The 14,834-nt window shown below is 34.1% G+C and overlaps 1 protein-coding gene and 1 long non-coding RNA gene across 2 annotated transcripts in view; one reads left to right on the forward strand and one right to left on the reverse strand.

The window, feature by feature from the left end:
* The window catches only part of LOC128862841 (uncharacterized), a 63,647-nt gene extending 53,522 nt beyond the window's left edge, over positions 1–10,125 (reverse strand). The window contains exon 1 of the mRNA XM_054101612.1: positions 9,924–10,125. The gene's annotated coding sequence lies outside the window, so the exon portion shown is untranslated. The remainder of the gene's footprint in view (positions 1–9,923) is intronic.
* Positions 1,440–13,638, forward strand: LOC128862842 (uncharacterized). The gene is made up of 3 exons (XR_008454555.1): positions 1,440–1,883; positions 13,195–13,286; positions 13,550–13,638. It is a non-coding gene; the product is annotated as an uncharacterized LOC128862842 (long non-coding RNA).
* Positions 13,639–14,834: the final 1,196 nt, after the last annotated feature.

Genomic DNA, 14,834 nt, shown 5'->3' on the forward strand with positions numbered 1-14,834 from the left:
CTTGAAGTTTCTTAGTCTGCCTTTTGGAGCCTAAATCCTCCTCCTCCTCCACTACAGCAACAGCACTGGATGACTGTAGATGGTTTTTCTACCTTTATATTTTGTAATTTTTCGCAGGGAGTGGTCTACATTATAGTATCAAAACGGCACTCTAGTCCTACTTGTAATATATCCGTGGTACTCTTACCATCTTCTAACATTTACAAGCAATGAAGTCTGTTTGTATACTGCAGCTGTATAGTTCACAAGTTTCAAATATGAGTGACGTAAGAAGCCCTTTGCAAAAATTATAATTCTTCCGATGGGGTGATTAATTTTGCGCCACTTTGTACTATACAAAAAATTGTAGCGAAATTGTAGAGCGAATCTGAATGCTTAACAAACTCATACGTTGCTTGAATCTGCACCCGAAAAAAAATCTAGTCATACGTCATGCAGACTGCGCCACTCATACAAGACGGGTGGGAGGAGGTCAATCGTTGGGTTTATTATTAGTATAATTAGTTTTTTTTAGACTCAAAGTGGAACACCGGCTCTACGCCAACGACACGGATGCATTTTGTACTCACGTAGTCGCTCATCGCAAGATTTCATTTTCGTATTGCGCTACAAGCAGCCAACTCTCTTACACTTTTCCCGCCAAACTTGCCAACATGTTGCAACTATTTTCGCTTCAATCCGTCGATACGGATTGTAGCGAGTTTTTGCTTCGTTTTTGTTTTTGTTTTGTTTTTTTCTGTAATTTTGCAACAAGTTTGTAAAAGTGACTGAAAAGTAAAATGTCCCAATAACCGAGTCCCGGCAACGACTAAAGCAGCAACAATCAAGAAACGAGTATGCAACTGCAACCATTTTAATGCCTTTTTCCACAACTAAATATGTGTTATGCATGTACATATACGTATTTATTATATTTACAGCCTAGTTACTTGAAAAGCGCCATCATAGAGGCTCAAAACAAAGTAAACGCGTAAGGAGAAGTTAAACGCTCCCGCCTGTCGCCCGTTCAATGAAGCTGATGAAGCTGATTGCTGCCACTTACTTTTACTTTAGCAACATTTTCGATAACACAATAATAAAAACAAGAACAAAAACAGTAACAACAGTAACTTGCTTTGGCTGAAGTGACAGCAACTTTTCATGCAGCAGGTTTAACTTGTCCTCTGTCCCATTATCAGCAGCAGCAGCAACAGCAGTAACGCTGCCTTGGCGACGTCTCCTTTTTCATTTCATTGCACATAAAACACAAAATGCGTTGAAAGAAAAGCTTCAGGAAAAATTGCAAACAACATTTTTAATAACGACACTTTGCTGGCGTGATCGATTGATAGTGAACATTTTTCGCTTTTTAGAAAAATCTAAATTTTGTACAGAATGCGAAACGCGAAAAGAAAATTGCGTTGCTCAATTTCTTTGTGAATTATCTGTATAAGTACAGTAAGTTACTCACAAAAACAAAAGCAACAAGAAGAAAAAATGTTTCGCAATGAGAAGTAGCCAAGTAGGCTATGCTCATATTTTACTGCTATCTGATGAGTGACGAGAACTCTCCTACGAACAGGGGAAAGCACGCAGTGAAGCAAGCGAAAAAATGTGCAAGTCATCGACTTGTCGAAAGAAAGTCTTTAATGTACTTATCGAGCAGACTGACTTATTACTTACGTAGCAGAGGAGCAGCCGTAGCTGCGCACATCCGTGATGTTCGACAATAAATATCCAGTATACCAGTATTTGCACTATAAATCATTAATGCCGTCGATTGTCTGTACTCACAGATGACGAATGTGGAGATTTATACGAGTGTAAGCAGTTTGTTAGTGCCTATAATTACAGTAATAAAAGAGAGCTAGAAACTTTTTACAGTGCATCTTTACATACTTTATGTAAGTACTCGTGTACAGGTGTACTGAATTCTTTTGGTTGCAAAATTTTGTTAGTGCAACTTTGCATTACAAATCAGTTCTTCTGCAAGTACTATAATTTTGAAATTTGTATGCAAAGCTGATAATGCCCTTCTCTTTTTCCAGAAGCTGTAGAGGGGTATCATCACTTAGTATTTTTCGAGTTGTATTCTAAATGTCATGGAAGTCTTTACGGCTGTACGTGCGACTTTCACTAGTAGAATAAGGCATTCTTGTTTTTTTTTTAGTTATTCGAGTTAATGCCATTGAGGCAGTGTATTATTAGGCGTGCGACAAATGAGATCATGCCAATGCTGTTGTATGTAAGAATTCGCAATTTAGACTACTCCCGTACAAGCGTTGATCAAACGATGAAATACCAAACGATTTTTCTCTACAGCTCGCAAAACTTTACTTTAAGTTTTACTTATTTAGTATGCGGACACTAATGGATTTCAAAGTAGCTTTGTATTAATGTCAGACCGATTGGGTCATTGTGTACATAAGCGTCACCATATTGTGCACGGAGCCATCCTCTATAAATATCAGGTTGAGCTACGATGAGATCTTGGGCATAGAAATGGTAGAAGATACATATATATCTAGTGGGATACGTGGACGATCATACCAGCCGGAGACATTGAGAACGCTTGGAGGAAGTTGAACCAAGTTATGATAAGGTCGCAAATATGGCTTGAGTAGCATGGCGGGGCACTCGCCAGACATAAGACCGAAGAGATCCTTATGACGCGAAGTCACATGCCACTTGAGGTCAGCATGCAAATAGGCGACACGTCCCTAGGGACGCGTCACTAGACGCAAAACGTAGTGAAATACTTAGGTATTCAACTTGACTGCAAGCTTACTTTCTGAGCCCAGATACGGCATGCGACTACCCAAGCAGCAAAGGTCACAGGATTAATGACAAATATCGGTGCGCCAACACAGAGCAAAAGAAGGCTAATCCTGGTGGTGACAAACTCGATTTTCCTGTACGGCAGCGAAGTATGGCGAAGTGGGCTTAACTGCAAAACCCAACGCAAAGCGCTGAAGGCTGTGCAACGAACAGCGGCACTCAAAGTTGCCTCAGTTGTGATCAGCGAGGATATAACTGTCGATCTCAGGGTCCGAGAACGAATGGATGTGTTGGACTCCAAGAAGAGACATGTCACCACTAGCGTCGCGGAACGGAGATGCCAAACCATGCTGCGGTGTCAAAGCCGATGGGACACTGAACCGAGTGGCAGTTGGACGCCCAAAACTCATTCCATAAATAGGCAAATCGTCCCAAGGAACTTCGGGGCAGTGAATTACTTCTTAACTCAGTTTATCTCGGGCCGCGGATACTTCTGGAGATACCTATAACACATGGACAAGTTCAACAATACCAAGTGCATACACAGCGAAGCGCCGAGCGATGACGCTACACACTCGTTTTTTAGTTGTAACAGATGGTTCCCGTAAAGAGATGCTCTGAGGAGCAGATTGGCGACATCGCGCCGAGCGACATAATAAGCAAAATGCTCGAACGCGATGACAGCTGGAACGCGATAAAGAAATGGATCGAGAACGTGCTACGGAAAAAAGATAGGCCTCGCCACAGTGCATCAAAACGAAGCCTCACAGACAGAGACACACGAAGACGAGCCTATAGCACGAAAACTGGCTACAAATGCGGTGGACCCAGACGTGGTTCAATAGAATTTTGTCTTTTATGGTTGCCGTTCTGCGCGCACCCGAAGTAATGCAGAAAATAGTACCGGGAAGGGTGTCTCCCCAGAAGGAGAGGAGGAACTGTTTTAGTGGGAAAATTCCAATTGGAGAATAAAATATAGCCCGACGGACCTGAGAGAGCTAAGTCTGGTGAATAAGGGGGGTGTGAAACGAGTAAAAGACTTTGTTTATTTTGGAGCCAGCATTAACACCGATAACAATGTTAGCCTGGAAATCTAACGAAGAGATTCTTCAACAACTTCTTGCCAACAAATGCTACTTTGAACTAAGTAGGCAACTGAGTAGTGAAGTCCTCTCTCGACAAAAAAAAACTAACACTCCACAAGCTCTACAAGAGTCTCATCATGCCCGTCCTAACGTATAGCGCTGAAGCGTGGACGAGGACAATATCCGATGAAACGTGGCTTGGAGTGTTTAAGAGAAAGATTCTGCAGAAGATTTTTGGACCTTTGCATGTTGGCAAAGGTGAGTATCGTAGGCGATGGGATAGGGAGCGGTATGGGCTGTACGGCGACATAGACATAGTGCATCGAATAAAGATCCAGCGGCTACGTTGGCTGACTGTCATATCGTGCAAATGGATACAAACGCTTCGGCTCTGAAAGTGTTCGATACGGTTCCAGCTGGTGGTAGTAGAGGAGGAGCAAGGCCTTCTCTGCGTTGGAAAGATCAGGTGGATAAGGACTTGGGTTCACTTGGTGTGTTCAACGGGCGGTTAACACGAGAAAGAAACGACTGGCGCGCTTTGTTAAGCTCGACCAAAATCGCGTATGCGGTTATCGCGCCAATTAAGAAGATGAAACGAGTTGGATTCCTATTTCCATGAATTTTGCGACCGCAACTGCTGCTCGTGATGGAAAAAAGCTGTTTTGATAGCCACTTGACTTCCTCGATTCAATTGAGTGGCAAGCACAAAGAAATAAGCCGTTCAGGCAGAAACTTGGTGTGTGTTCTTCCGACAGATGCTGCTAAATAAATATAACCTCGATATTTACCAGTTGTGCCATCTCTCTGACTTTCCACGGACTTTTCATACGATCCTCGTAGTTTTCGGGGTTTGGGGTTGTTGTTGTTGTAGTTGTGCTAGCAACATAAACATTCCCCATAGGTTAGGTTAAATGGGTGCACTTGCTTTGGGCCCACTTAGACAAATCTTCAAAGTTCGTCCATTGTGATGCCATATAGGGGAAAGGAGAAAGGAGAAGGAAGAAGGAGCCTTGGCAATAGGGGATGATGGCCATGCACTTACGACGTTGCTGACGGTGGCTGATTTACTTTCGCAATTAGCCGCATCAAGCTACTGATGAACTTCACCTGATGTATAATATTTAAACCCGCTATATCCGCAGGCGTAGCGAAAAAAATGAGAGCCCAGTTGTCGAAATCTTTGCCAGACGAGAGCAGGGCAGTTGAGAAGAAGGTGCTGAGATCATTCTACTTCGTGCTCAAGACAGCTTCTGCAGAAAGGACTTGAGGCAATCCCAAATCTCCCCACACGGACAACTAACGGACAATGTTCGGTAAGGATACCCACAAAACTCGAAAGCAGGGGCTGTATTGGCCTCCTAAGGCCAGAAGGATCTCGCCACCTTGCACGTTCGCTCACTAGCCCAGCGCCCGCTGAGTTGATTCAAGGCCCATATTTCCAGGAGCAGACCACAGGTTCTTAAGGGAACCCCAATCTTCTTCTTTTGCACTGAAACCGTCTCTAGAGTTCCCTGTTTAGCCAGCTCATCAGCCCAGCAGTTTCCCTATAAGCCGCTGTGACCGGGACATTCCCCATACATATGTATGGGAATACCGCTGAGGTGATCGGATATAAATCGGTATCGTTTCGGTTTCTTAGAATGGCTCTTCAGATTTAATTAATGATTGATTTTTACTATGCAACTATTTGCATCGATACTCAAATGTTTCTTCTCACCACAAACTAGAAGTTAACAATCATAATTGCATCTCATTTTCATTTATATACAAAGTCTGCTGACAACTTGTCATCGCTTATTAGTCCATAGAAATATTATAAAAAATTCACACTTGCAACACACATCAGCCATTAATTTGCTATGCATTAGTACGTGCATGCTCATGTGAATCTTTAGTTTTTATGTTTATATGTGAAAAATTATGGGTGAATAAATTAACATAGCGCGGGTTTTAATTAACGATTCGCCATCTAAATGTAATTGCGAATTTTATTGCAACACTTCGTTGCATGCACTCGAGTGCATTGCAATGAGCTTAAAGGAAAGGAATTTGCATAAAAAATAATTTATGTACAAAAAAAAAAACACAAAAACAAATTACAATTAATTAAAACTGCAAGTTTTGTGAAAATTTTTATTACTTCAAAAATTGAAGCCACACTGCTTTTTTTAGATTTTCAAATTTTATTTACTTATGCAAAGTGAATCTGTATTTGTATGTATGAGCACACTTATGCATGTGTGCCTGAATGCATAAATGCAAAGTTAGCTGTCGACAAATAGGAATACATAGTTGGCTCTAAATATGCAAATGCCAGTGAGTAATGAAGAGATTTATGCATAAAAAATATAAAACTTCGCACAGCTGGTGCTTTCGCACAGAAGTTGGTGTACTTTTGAGCCAGCTGGTTGGTGTATTGTTGCATTATGCAAATAGGTGCATAATTTATTTTATAATATATTTTGTATATATTGACATACATATACATATACGAATACATGCACGAAGGCACATCCCCGAGTGCGCTTGCTTGCTCTGTATAAGTGCAAGAGGCAAGCGCGACTACTTGCGTTGGGTTGGCGCATGCGCGTTAAGTGAATATAAATGGCAAAAAAGCGTATCAAAAGCAAATGGCAATGGAAAAATATTCTATTTACCAAACCAATGCAGATTTAATTCATTGAACTTTTGCGCTAAATTTCTTAAGTAATCTAAGCACGCATTCGAAACCATTTCTCTTTTTTCCAATTCTTTGAACTGGGCATCTGTCATGAGATTTTAACGGATATGCAGCTTTGCGTGCATAGATCTGCATGCGCGTGCGGAAAAAACAATTGGAGAAACGTGCAGTGCTCACGAATCACGTGCTTAAGTGGCTGACACAGATTTTAGCAGCACGACAAATTTAAAAAAAAAAATACCAATTTTTTTCGTAGAAGCTTAGAAGCATTCGGCAGCGGGATTTGTATTTTAGAAAATGTGTGATAATGTTTGAGTGGTCGGCGTGGAGTTGGATTAGAGATGAAGCTGTATTCATTTAATTTGAGAGTGTGAATAACATTTTATTGTATTAGAAAAAAATATTAATATATGTTTCAAATTATTTAAGCGTATAATTTTAAATTAGTTGAATTTAGCTGAATTTATTGTCTATTATTTATTAATTTTTTTTTTGTTATCGTCTTTTTTTGTTTTGCATAGGATTTTGATTTATTCTAATTAAGTTGAATTTATTTACAAAATTTATTATTTATTGTTCTCCATTTTATTTTTATTTATATATTTTTCGTAGCTTTTATGGTTTTAATTGAGTTGAAATTAATTATTTAGTTTATTTATTTATTTTTTATTTTTTTTTTAAATTGGAAAAGTAATCAATCAGAATGAATTAAAAAGCATTAGCGGCTAGGCCATCAGCTTTTGTTTAGTTTAAAATATTTAGTTTATTATTTATTTTTTTTTATTTTATTTATATTTTTTCGCAATTTTTATGATTTAAGTGGAGTTGAATTTAATTATTTAGTTTATTATTTATTGTTTTTTTATTTTATTTCTATTTTTCGTAATTTTGATGATTTAATTGAGTTCAATTTATTTCCTTAATTTATTATTTATTGATTTTTATTTTATTTTACTTTTTTGTAATTTTTATGATTTTAATTAAGTTGAATTAATTTATTTAGTTTTTTATTTATTATTTTGTATTTTATTTTAATTTTTTTCGTAAGCCCCTTTTTTGTAATGTGTATGATTTCAACTTATTATAATTTAGTTGAATTTGCTTATTTAATTTATTATTAGTTGTTTTTATTTAATTAATTTCATAATTTTTATGACTTTAATTTAGCTGATTTTTTTATTTTATTTATTTTTTATTTATTTTATTTGTATTTATTTCCTTTCTGTTTACCTTATTTCCTTAATTCCTAACATAACTTTATTTAAATTTATTAATTTCTTCTAATTTATTTAATTTTTTTGTAATGTATTTTAATGGATTTTTTTATTTTGCTTTAAACTGTTTATTTATTTAGTTTTTGTATATTTTTATTTTATTACTTTCTGTTTTCTTTTGTCTTAATTATTGTTTTGTTTTATATATTCGTAATTTTCTACAATTTTTTACATTTTATTTTGCTTTATTTTTTTATATTTTAACTCATCTTACTTTTGATTTTATTTATGATGTTTGATTTAATTTATTATATTTTATATAGAATCAACTTGACGTTTAATTTATTTTTTATATTTTTTTTTTTGTTTTGTTTAATTTTGTTCGATTTTAATTATTTCTATTATTTCAAATTAACTTATTTTTTGTAACAAAATAAAAATTATATTTTATTATTACTTTATTTAATTTGATTTAAATTAAATTTAACATGTTTATACTTTCTTATTTTTTGAATATTAATTTATTTATTTACTTATTTATTTTTTATAATTTTTCTCTATTATTTAAATTATCTTATTTTTGTAACAAAGTGCAATTTCTATTTTTTTATTTCTTTTGTTGAAGGTTCTCTTATTTATTTATTCCATTTTATTTAAATTCAATTATTGTACATTTTTTATTTTTTAATTTTTATTTTTTTTTATTTTGTTATTTATTTATTAATTTATTTATCTACTTATTTATTAGATATAATTTTGTTATGTTTCATACTTAATTTAAATTCAAATTGATTCTTATTTTTTTATTTTTTGTTTATTATTATTTTATTTATTTACTTATTTGTTGGATTTATTTTACCCTATTTCCTTCAATTATTTTAAAATATCTTATTCTTTTTTTTAACAGTTATATTTTATTTACTTATAGCTTTTAACTTATTTTATTTTATTTAAATTTTAAATAATTCGTTTTCTTCAATTTGCTATTCCTTATTATTTGATTATGTACTTACTTAATTATTAGATTTACTTTATCTTAAGTTTTTCTACTATTTTAAATTAACTTATTTTTGTAACCAAATAAAAACTGTATTTTTTTAATTTAATTTAATTTTTATTTAAATTTAATTTTATTTTATTTATTTGTTTTATTTTATTGTGATTTCTTTGAATTTTTTTATTTTACTTTATTTATAGTTTTTGATTTATTTTAATCCATTTTATTTGTTTATTTTTATTTTTTATTTTGAAGTTTAATCAATTGAATTTTTTTGATAATATCACTTATCACTTTATGTAATTCAACTTAAATTTTTTTTTTTTAATTATTCCATATTCTTTTATTTTTGTAAAACTTATTTCTTATTTGGTTAATGTCTTTCATTTTATTTTATTTCATTTTGTTTAGTTCATATTATTTTATTTCGTTTAACTTCAATTCGATATATTTTTTTATTTTCTACTTTTTGTTTATTTTTATTTTTTTTCAATTTAGCTTAGACTACACATTTTTACTAGCTTATTTTTACGTAATTTTACTATTTCATCTTATTTGGTTTCGTCTCAATAAAATTCATATTTCATATTTAAAAATTATTTTATTTCAATTAATTTATTTATATCTTTTATTTTGCATTTAATACTTTTACTTTGTGTTGTGTAATTTTATTATTTATTTTTTTTATTTTATTTCACTTAATTTTGTATCGAATTTTAATTTTTTTTTCATTCGTTTTTATTTATTATATTTTTATGTTTTAAATTTTTTTTATTTACATATTTTTACTTATTTGTTTATTTCTTGTTACTTTTGGTTAGTTCAGATTTAGTCTCTTTCGTCTTATTTTATTTTGCTTTTTATTTATTATTGTTTGAAAGTAATAACTTTTAGCATCAATACTTCAAATTTGTTTCTTTCAAACTCTATTTCCAATAGCCGGCATCTCAAACAATCTTTTTTCCATTCAACAGTTGCATTTAACTTTCTTCTACATATTGTATTGCGTGTCCCATTTCTCATTTAAAAATACATTCACATAAGCATAGACTCATCATTTCACACAAATTCACAGACTGTGGCTAATTTAGTTCCTTGCCACTTCATGCACTACTCCCACTCATGCGCATTCCATCCCTTTGCACTCCTTTACGTACACACTCGCACTCTAAAGTCACAAGGATATTCACCTTCTGTTGTTGTTGTATTCAATTCACAGCTGCAATATACTTTTGTGAGTTTTGTTTTTTCGTAAGCCTCTGTTTTTCTTTATTGCACAGTTCCTTTAGGATTATTTGTAGCAGATTATGCAGTTATATTTTTCAATTTGAAATCACTGCGGTAGTTTCAGCTTAAACCATACGCAACGCAACACTTTTACCAACTGATCGCCTCAACGATCTTACCACAGTTTATAGCTGTCCCCAAAAAACGCGTCATTCACACCAACATCACCACCACCATCATCGTCATCGTTAAAGTCATCGTCACCACTGCTTATGCTGCCTTTGCTGCTTTATTACCGACGCCACCACAGCAACGTCCAGCAGACTGTTAGGCGCAGTAAGCTTCAGTGCGTCAGCAGCTGCGTCAACTCTATTCACGAAGTAGCACAGGGAGCGCATCACTTCGGCTAAGCAGACGCCTCACTTTGGCTGGCTTCGGCGTAGCAGCATTGCCGATTTGTGGTGCTGCATTGCATATGAAGTTTTGCTTAGCAGTTAGACGCTGCGACTGCTCTGTTATGCTGCGGCTGACGTTGGCGTTGGCAGCGCATGAATGGCGAGCTTTTTTGCGTTGTTTTCTTGTTTTGTGGTCTCATCAAAAATTGCAGATACGAATTAAGACTTTATAAAATAATTATTTTTTGAATTTATTCATCAATTAAATTTACATACTTCTGCAAGCAAAGAGTTCTGTAGTGAGCAGTAAGGAAATCTCGGAGAGACACTTATTGCTGAAAGTAGCTTACGTTGTAGAAGGGGCTTCAATAAATAGAGTGGGTTGTTTCAGTATATCGGTGAACGAATTTTTCAAATTTACAGAATAAATAATAAAAATTAAACGTTTTACGTAAGTTCCATCAAATTAAATTATTCTTTACATTAAGTCATTTCTTCCAGCCAGCTAATTCCAAGAGTGTCTTGAAATATTTTATTTGCTGATGCTTTAAAACGAGCACTATTAGAATCAAACATATTTCCTAACATATTTAAAAAAAAAAATTTTTATTTTTTTGGAAAAATTTTAATTTCATCCAAGTTTCTAAGGAAATCTTTTATCTGCCAATTTTTTGCACTGATTGTTTCCGCGTTCGCTTTATGTATTTGAATATAACTCAAAAAAGTATGGAAATTTTATATTAAAACCTTAGGAATGACAGCACATAATTGACAGGGGGTGTTCTCCAAAAACGAAAAAAAATTTGCCAAAAATTGTTAACTTTCCTAATAAAATTTTCTATTTTTTTTTATTATTAGTATTTTCATTGCAACTAGTATAACATTACATATATTTATATACTAACGAGCAATTTTTGTGAAGTTTTGTTACAACAAATAATTTAAGTTAATCCTCAGCAATATACAATTCATACTTTTAACTGATTTTAACTGATTTTTATTTATTTTTTAGTTTAAATCTAGAGGTTTTTTACATTTGATACTAGATACTTTGCTGTATTAGAGTATGGTACTTTAATGCTGTTTATGTATATTGGCAGGTAGTTGGTCTTTTTGTTTGTAAAGTTGTCCAATTGTATATTTTATTGATAGCAAGCTGCAGTTGTGTAGTAGACTCTATTTCTGTCTTACCGACAATTAGTATTGCAGTGTCATCAGCAAATGTTGTTGTAAAGCAATTTCTGCTGTATGGCAGGCCGTGAGTAAAAAGTAGATAGAGCAGTGGCACACTTCCTTGCGGCACACCAGATTTTATCTCTTTCAGTTCAGAGAACTCATCTTCGTATCTGACGCGAAAATAGCGCTCGGAAAGGTGGGTTTTTAAGATATTAAAACATTTCGTTGGCAGTACATTCTTTATTTTCCACAGCAGACCAGCAAGACATACTTTATCGAAAGCTTTAGAGACATCGAGAAATACAGCCGAACAGAAATTTTTTTCTTCAAATGCGTTCTCGATGATACGAGTAATTCTGTGAATTTGGTCAATAGTTGAGTGGCGCGCGCGAAATCCAAATTGGTGTGTTGGTATTATTTGTTCATTTTCTATGATATTGCTCAGGCGCTTAATCAAAAATTTTTCCAACAATTTTTGATAAGATGGGCAACAATGATATTGGTCGATATGATGCTACATCGTTTGGAGGCTTTCCTGATTTTAGAATCATGATGACATCAGCTATTTTATTGGAAAGTATTGCAGCTTAAAGCAAGCATTCATTATGTTTGTTAGCTTAGTAATGATGTTTCGTGGAACTTGTTTGAGGACTTCGGCAGTTATTAAATCAAACCCTGGAGATTTCTTCGACTTCAACATTCTAATGAGTATATTTTTTTATAATATTTTACTACCATGAAATTTGGAGGGATTACTGCACATAATCTTAGCAATTAAGGGCGCGGGAGTGTTTTCAAAAAATGATAAAAACAATTTTTTCCCAAAAATTAACAAAAAAATGTAAACTTTTCCAAAAAAAAAAATTTCATAAGTATATTTTAAACTAAAAATTAAAAACAAAAAGTTTTCTAGAAAGTATATTTTATTTTAAAAATTAAAAAAAATGTTTTTCAAAAAATATACAATATTTTCTACTAAAAATTAAAAAAAAAAAAATAAATAATTGGCGCGTACACTTCTGTTAGGTGTTTGGCCGAGCTCCTCCTCCTATTTGTGGTGTGGGTCTTAATGTTGTTCCACAAATGGAGGGACCTACAGTTTCAAGCCGACTCCGAACGGCAGATATTTTTATGAGAAGCTTTTTCATGGCAGAAATACACTCGGAGGTTTGCCATTGCTAAAAAAACTAGACTAAAAATTAAATTGAAAAAAAAATGGTTTCCAAAAAGTATTTTTTTACTAAAAATGAAATTTAAAGAAATGTATGTCAAAAGAACCGAAGATATTTCACTTTAAAAAGCTCTTTACCAAAATTTTTAACATTGAATAAATCGCAAAGTTATTATTTTTTTTTCTTTTTGAAAAATGTTTAAGCTTACTCCTTATCATACCTAATCAAGCCTAAATATAAACCAATTTTCAGAAAAATTTACGCCAATGTCTAAAATACTCGAATCACTTGCCAAAGAAGCGCTCTAATGAGTTATTCATCTCATCGTCTGAGTTCGCTACTTAAGTCTTTTGTATAATTTCTCCCATTGTTTAGAGTTTTGTTGTTTTTTTTTTCTTAAGTCTGCAGATTATATGTATATTTTTTTTTGTATTATTACCCTTTAAAAAAATTATAATAATTAAATCTTTGAGCCTATTTTGCCTTTACAGTTATAATTTGTGTTATGCGCCTTGACGTTGTCCAGCCATGGCAAGGCCTACAGATTTATGCCGCCGTTGACAGTTTTTTAAATGCAGTTCAAGTGAGTAAAGCAACTTCTTGCAAACATTAATTTTCGTTTAATTCCAACTCCAACAAAAACACTAAGCAACTAACTGAAGATTTGCTTAAGTCTTGTTTGTTATACTTGGTTTTTAGAAAATTTTTATTATTCTCATTATTTGCATGATTTTTATTTATCGCATCTCCTATGTTTCATATCTTTAATGGTTTTCTTACCATTTTGTGTGAAGGCAACTAAGCAAATAATTTTAAATTATATATTGTTCATTCATATAATTATAGGATGACGCTAAATGGAGTAAATAAATGCCGTGCCACCATTGAATTACTGGATGACAAGGACGAAAGCCAAAGCCAAAGCTTTGTTATCGATGCCAGTAAAATGCGAATAGATAAATTTAGGCATTGACACGAAATAAATATATGTAAAATAAATAAATTTCAAATTTTTTTTTAGATACAAATTTTAGAAAAAACATATATACGGCACTATCCACTAAAGTTGTTCACAAAATGCCGAAGTTCTGAATATTTGTTATGATACGTTCAGAATTATTCTGTATTGCCAAGGAAAAAATACGTATTTTTTATTTCGAGATCGATTTATATTTATTTTTTGTTTCCTAAATCACTTAGCTCGGGAGCTAGGGCCTCGGCAAGAACCTTCTATCAACCCAGTTCTGAGCCGTTCGTTTTTGCACTGTCCCATGTGATATTAGCATCTGCTAGCTCGCGCAACATCCACAGAATATTCTATAAATGACGAGGAAGCATTTGTTGACGAAAGATTGTAGCCTCTGTGTGATGGTGTTAGAAACCAGCCACATTACACTTCCCTACAAACATACTGGCTTCACGCATGAGCTGAATAATCGCTGAACTTAGAACGTCTGGAGATTTGCGAACTCGCCCATAACGCATGCATTCGCCCGAACGCCGCCTTGCTTTGTTTAACCTGCAGTTGATATCTTCATCTGTTCTGCCGAGGTTACAGAAGCTTTCAGGGAATTCCACCGGGCATCTGTCATCCAATATATGTGTTGCTTTTTTGTGGTTGACTCATAGCTTTGGTATTGGCGATGTTAACCTAAAGTCCGACTTGCATGTCAGTGAGTGTGTGAGAGAGCGAAGTTCAGGTCCCCCAGATATCTGGTAAAACTCCACACGATGACTCTTTTATGCAGAGTCAATTGGCTTATAGCGCGCTCTAGGACGATGGTGAACAGAATAGTTGATAGGGGACAATCTTGCCTTACGCCTGCATTGGTAGTGGATGGGCCGCTGAGTTTGCGTTGTGAAGCATTGCCAGTTCGGAGCTCTCGTAAAAGGTTCTGAAGAGGTATATTATCTTAGCGGGAACTCCCTTTTTACTCAACACCAGCCTACTGATTGTGTGGAATGCGTTCTTAAAGTCAACGGACAGCATGTAAAGCGAAGAGCACCATTCAACTGATTGTTATACTATAATAAAGAGAGTGTTGACCAGCCAACGCAGCGATGAGGGCGAAATTCAGCTTGCTCGTCCCTTAAGTGGCGCTCGATACATTGAAGTCTGCTTTGTAAGAAC

The sequence above is a fragment of the Anastrepha ludens genome, chromosome 5, assembly GCF_028408465.1.
Source record: "Anastrepha ludens isolate Willacy chromosome 5, idAnaLude1.1, whole genome shotgun sequence".
NCBI classification, from domain to species: domain Eukaryota; kingdom Metazoa; phylum Arthropoda; class Insecta; order Diptera; family Tephritidae; genus Anastrepha; species Anastrepha ludens.